This window comes from Staurois parvus, unplaced genomic scaffold (genome assembly GCF_062004578.1).
Source record: "Staurois parvus isolate SC_StPar_1 unplaced genomic scaffold, SC_StPar_1.0 ptg000449l, whole genome shotgun sequence".
In the NCBI taxonomy this organism is placed as follows: Eukaryota; Metazoa; Chordata; class Amphibia; order Anura; family Ranidae; genus Staurois; species Staurois parvus.
In genome coordinates, this window is record NW_028318245.1 from 4,559,567 (window position 1) to 4,566,407 (window position 6,841).

The following is a 6,841-nucleotide window of genomic DNA, read 5'->3' on the forward strand; positions in this document are numbered from 1 at the left end:
CTCCCCCCACCATCCACACTACATTCTCAGACAGCTCTCCTCCCCCCACCATCCACACTACATTCTCTGACAGATGTCCTCCACCATTCACACTACATTCTCTGACAGCTCTCCTCCCACCATCCACACTACATTCTCAGACAGCTCTCCTCCCCCCACCATCCACACTACATTCTCAGACAGCTCTCCTCCCCCCACCATCCACACTATATTCTCCGACAGCTCTCCACCATCCACACTACATTTTCCGACAGCTCTCCTCCCACGATCCACACTACATTCTCCGAGAGCTCTCCTTCACCATCCACACTACATTCTCCGACAGCTCTCCTCCCACCATCCACACTACATTCTCCGACAGCTCTCCTCCCACCATCCACACTACATTCTCCGACAGCTCTCCTCCCACCATCCACACTACATTCTCCGAGAGCTCTCCTCCCCCACCATCCACACTACATTCTCCGAGAGCTCTCCTCCCCCACCATCCACACTACATTCTCCGACAGCTCTCCTCCCACCATCCACACTACATTCTCCGACAGCTCTCCTCCCACCATCCACACTACATTCTCCGACAGCTCTCCTCCCACCATCCACACTACATTCTCCGACAGCTCTCCTCTACCATCCACACTACATTCTCCGACAGCTCTCCTCCCACCATCCACACTACATTCTCAGACAGCTCTCCTCCCCCCACCATCCACACTACATTCTCAGACAGCTCTCCTCCCCCCACCATCCACACTACATTCTCCGACAGCTCTCCACCATCCACACTACATTCTCCGAGAGCTCTCCTTCACCATCCACATTACATTCTCCGACAGCTCTCCTCCCACCATCCACACTACATTCTCCGACAGCTCTTCTCCACCATCCACACTACATTCTCTGACAGCTCTCCTCCCACCATCGACACTACATTCTCCTACAGCTCTCCTCCCATCATCCACACTACATTCTCCGACAGCTCTCCTCTACCATCCGCACTACATTCTCCGACAGCTCTCCTCCCACCATCCACACTACATTCTCCGACAGCTCTCCTCTACCATCCGCACTACATTCTCCGACAGCTCTCCTCCCACCATCCACAGTACATTCTCCGACAGCTCTCCTCCCCCCATCCACACTACATTCGCCGACAGCTCTCCTCCACCATCCACACTACATTCTCTGACAGCTCTCCTCCCACCATCGACACTACATTCTCTGACAGCTCTCCTCTACCATCCACACTACATTCTCTGACAGCTCTCCTCCCACCATCCACACTACATTCTCTGACAGCTCTCCTCCCACCATCCACACTACATTCTCTGACAGCTCTCCTCCCCCCATCCACACTACATTCTCTGACAGCTCTCCTCCACCATCCACACTACATTCTCTGACAGCTCTCCTCCCCCCATCCACACTACATTCTCTGACAGCTCTCCTCCCCCCACCATCCACACTACATTCTCCGACAGATCTCCTCCCCCCACCATCCACACTACATTCTCAGACAGCTCTCCTCCCCCCACCATCCACACTACATTCTCCGACAGCTCTCCACCATCCACACTACATTTTCCAACAGCTCTCCTCCCACAATCCACACTACATTCTCCGAGAGCTCTCCTTCACCATCCACACTACATTCTCCGACAGCTCTCCTCCCACCATCCACACTACATTCTCCGACAGCTCTTCTCCACCATCCACACTACATTCTCTGACAGCTCTCCTCCCACCATCGACACTACATTCTCTGACAGCTCTCCTCCCACCATCCACACTACATTCTCTGACAGCTCTCCCCCCACCATCCACACTACATTCTCCGACAGCTCTTCTCCACCATCCACACTACATTCTCTGACAGCTCTCCTCCCACCATCCACACTACATTCTCTGACAGCTCTCCTCCCACCATCCACACTACATTCTCTGACAGCTCTCCCCCCACCATCCACACTACATTCTCCGACAGCTCTCCTCCCACCATCCACACTACATTCTCTGACAGCTCTCCTCCCACCATCCACACTACATTCTCCGACAGCTCTCCTCCCCCCACCATCCACACTACATTCTCTGACAGCTCTCCTCCCACCATCCACACTACATTCTCCGACAGCTCTCCTCCCCCCACCATCCACACTACATTCTCAGACAGCTCTCCTCCACCCACCATCCACACTACATTCTCCGACAGCTCTCCACCATCCACACTACATTTTCCGACAGCTCTCCTCCCACAATCCACACTACATTCTCCGAGAGCTCTCCTTCACCATCCACACTACATTCTCCGACAGCTCTCCTCCCACCATCCACACTACATTCTCCGACAGCTCTCCACCATCCACACTACATTTTCCGACAGCTCTCCTCCCACAATCCACACTACATTCTCCGAGAGCTCTCCTTCACCATCCACACTACATTCTCCGACAGCTCTCCTCCCACCATCCACACTACATTCTCCGACAGCTCTTCTCCACCATCCACACTACATTCTCTGACAGCTCTCCTCCCACCATCGACACTACATTCTCTGACAGCTCTCCTCCACCATCCACACTACATTCTCCTACAGCTCTCCTCCCACCATCCACACTACATTCTCTGACAGCTCTCCCCCCACCATCCACACTACATTCTCCGACAGCTCTCCTCCCACCATCCACACTACATTCTCTGACAGCTCTCCTCCCACCATCCACACTACATTCTCCGACAGCTCTCCTCTACCATCCACACTACATTCTCCGACAGCTCTCCTCCCACCATCCACAGTACATTCTCCGACAGCTCTCCTCCCCCCATCCACACTACATTCGCCGACAGCTCTCCTCCACCATCCACACTACATTCTCTGACAGCTCTCCTCCCACCATCGACACTACATTCTCTGACAGCTCTCCTCTACCATCCACACTACATTCTCTGACAGCTCTCCTCCCACCATCCACACTACATTCTCTGACAGCTCTCCTCCCACCATCCACACTACATTCTCTGACAGCTCTCCTCCCCCCATCCACACTACATTCTCTGACAGCTCTCCTCCCCCCACCATCCACACTACATTTTCCGACAGCTCTCCTCCCTCCACCATCCACACTACTTTCTTTGGAACCTTCTTGTCTACAGTCTATAAGTCTTTTTACAATACCATTTGCTGCAACCCCATCCTAGCACTTACAACTGCCTTCCGGTTTCTGTACAACATGAGTTTAGACCAAACCTAGGGAACAGGGAAACTCACCAACAGTACAACCAACATACTCCAAATAAAAATTTTTTTTTTTTTAAGGGGAGGGAAAAGGTATCTGGTTCCCTTTATGCCTTGATATACATCCTTGGACCCAGTATGTCTGAACAGTATGGTCACCTGGTGACTTGGCACCATCCATAGGCAGCCTAACTCTTCAATATGATACAAAAATTGAATCCAGCACAATTTTACTTCATCTAATTGCAGTACAGAGGATGTTTTTCCAGTTTTTTAAAGTGTAAGAAGACAATGACTTTCCTAAACATTGTTTCTGCAAAGAGCTAACACTGACTGAGGGAACATGGAAGAAACAGGGATGGTCTAGCTAGGACTGAACTAACTAGCACTAAACAGGAGGGGAAGAAAGAGGGAGATGCCAAATCACAAACAAATTGTAGTGACCCTAGACCACCATTTCTGTACATGCGCAAATAGGTGAAAATTTATGGCCTTTCTTGTTTTCCTGACATACATACATATACAGGGATATTCCAGCATAAAAACTACCGGTACTGCAATGCTGTAAAGCTTTGCTTTTTATCCTGTAGGTACTGGCCAGGTGAGCATTGGCCCCATGGATACCTATTTATGGACGACTCTCCACTGATCCATGTTCATTTCATCTTCTGTGAGAACGTATATTCACTGAGGACCAAGCACTCGCCCTCCCGAAGATTTACCCCCCTTCCTGACCAGGTCATTTTTTGTTATATGGTGCTGCTATACTTTTTTTATATTACAATTGCGCGGTCATGCAACGCTGTACACTAATGAAATTTCCATAATATTTTTCACACAAATAGAGCATTCTTTAGTAGTATTTGATGATCATTGTTTTTTAAATTTTTTTTGTATAAGCTCGGGTTCATACAATGCGGTGCCGGACACCGCTTGTACTTCGCACAGGAATCACACTGCATTCCTGTGCGAATTACATGCCAACGTCTGTGCGGTGTGATTTACATGGCTCAAATCGCACCAGAAAGCTGCAGGAACCTTTTTTTAAATCTGCACGGTGCTTTCACCCATGCGATGCGATTTCTGGCAATCATGTTTTGCGATCGGTTTCAGAATGTCACCAGTTCACCGCTGACACCCACACCAGATCGCATGAATGCGATGAGATTGCAATGTGGTGCGGGAAACGCACAGGATTCACAGCAGTTCCTGCACCACATTGGTGTGAAACCGGGCTAAATGAAAACCGAAAGTTTAAAAAAAAAAAAAAAAAAAAAACCCAATATTTTTTACTTTTTGCTATAAAACATATCCAGTAAAAAAAAAAAATAAAATTTCATAAATTTAGGCCAAAATGTATTCTACTATGTCTTTGGTAAAAAAAAAATACCAATACGTGTATATTAATTGGTTTGCTTGAAAGTTCACATTGGTGTGGCAGCACAGTGGCTAAATGGTTAGCACTTCCACCTGGCAGTACTCTGGACGTTGGTTCAAATCCCCACCACGGCACCACCTGCCTGGAGTTTGCATGTTCTCCCTGTGCATGCGTGAGTTTCCTCTGGGTACTCCGGTTGCCTCCCACACTCCAAAAACATGCTGGTAGGTGAATTGGATCCTGTATAAATTGTCCCTAGTATGTGTATGTATGAATATGTAAGTTATGGACCTTAGATTGTACACCCCTTGAGGGTTAGGGACTAATGTGAATGTATAATATATATGTAAAGCACTGTATAAATTGGCGGTGCTATATAAGTACCTGAAATAAATAAATAAATAACCCTGGCTAAATGAAAAGCAAAAGTTTAAGAAAAAAAAAAAATATATATATATATATTTGTTTTTTTTTACTTTTTGCTATAAAACATATCCAATAAATAAAAAAAATAAAGTTTCATAAATTTAGGCCAAAATGTATTCTACTACGTCTTTGGTAAGAAAAAAAATATCCCAATACATGTATAAGTGGTTTGCTTGAAAGTTCACAATGGTGTGAACCCGCGCTAAATGAAAAGCAAAAGTTTAAAAAAAATCTATATATATATTGGTTACTTTTTGCTATAAAAAATATCCAAAAGATTACATTTCATAAATTTAGGCAAAAATGTATTCTACTACATCTTTGGTAAAAAAAAAACCCATCACAATACATGTACCGTATATTAATTGGTTTGCGTGAAAGTTCACATTGGTGTGAACCCTGGCTGAATGAAAACCGCAAGTTTAAAAAAAACAATAATTTTTACTTTTTGCTATAAAACATATCCAATAAATAAAAAGTTTCATAAATTTAGGACAAAATGTATTCTACTACATCTTCGGTAAAAAAAAAAAAAAATTAAAAATCCCAATACGTGTATATTAATTGGTTTGCGTGAAAGTTATAGCGTCTACAAATGGCGGTATAGATACTGGAACTTTTTTTTTTTTTTTAATACTAGTAATGGTGGTGATCAGCAACTTACAGCAGGACTGCGGGGGGCATTCTGACACTAGGGGGGAACTAAGGCAGGCCATACACTATACAATTTTCTGTCCAATTTCTGCCCAATTTCTTTTAAATTTACCTTCAACTATGTAGTGTAAGGGACTGCCTACTTGGATACAACTGAAATTGTTGTATAGCTTTGACCTCCTATTATATGGTTTATGGTAAATTTAAAGGGGCCCCCGGGCAATAGGGGATCAGGGGCCCCTGTGTCCTCACCTACACTCAAACCACACCAAAAAAAGCCCATGAAAGGTGCCAGGGGCATCTCATGGGGCGCCCGAGGGCCCAGGCTCAGTCGGGGGCCCCATGAGATGCCCCTGGCACCTTTCATGGGCTTTTTTTGGTGTGGTTTGAGTGTGGGGTGGGGGTGTCTGTGACAGTTAGGCTGGCCATACATTATCGGGCGGACTGATAATGTATGGCCAGCCTAACTGTCACAGACACCCCCAGTGGTATGAATAAAATGCACTGACACTGTACTAATGGCACTGGGCAGGAAGGGGTTAACATCGGGGGTGATCAAAGGGTTAACTGTGTGCTGGGAGCGTGACTAATGTGTACTATGTTGTGTATTACTAGAGGATGTGCTGGTTTTTATCTCCTTGCTTTGCAGAGAGATAAAATGCAGCACGTTCCCGCTGATAGAAGAGAGATCTGTGCCGCTTACACTCGCTGATCTCTCCCGTCAGCTGCGCCGCCGATCACCGAGTCCTGGACATGAATCGCTGCCCGGGACCCGGAGGATGACCTCTTCGGGAGCCAATGACAGCGTGGGTAGGGCAGCACCATCTACCTGGAAATGTGAAATCACATCTATTGTCCTATAAAATTGTCCATCCAAATTAAAAAAAATATTCTTCCACGTACAGCCAATCAAGTCTATGGAATAATCTTACCACTGATACGGGAAATGGGTTCTCTGATATTCTTCCACGTACAGCCAATCAAGTCTATGGATTAACCTTACCACCGATACGGGAAATGGGTTCTCTGATATTCTTCCACGTACAACCAACCAAGTCTATGGATTAATCTTACCACCGATACGGGAAATGGGTTCTCTGATATTCTTCCACGTACAACCAACCAAGTCTATGGATTAATCTTACCACCGATAC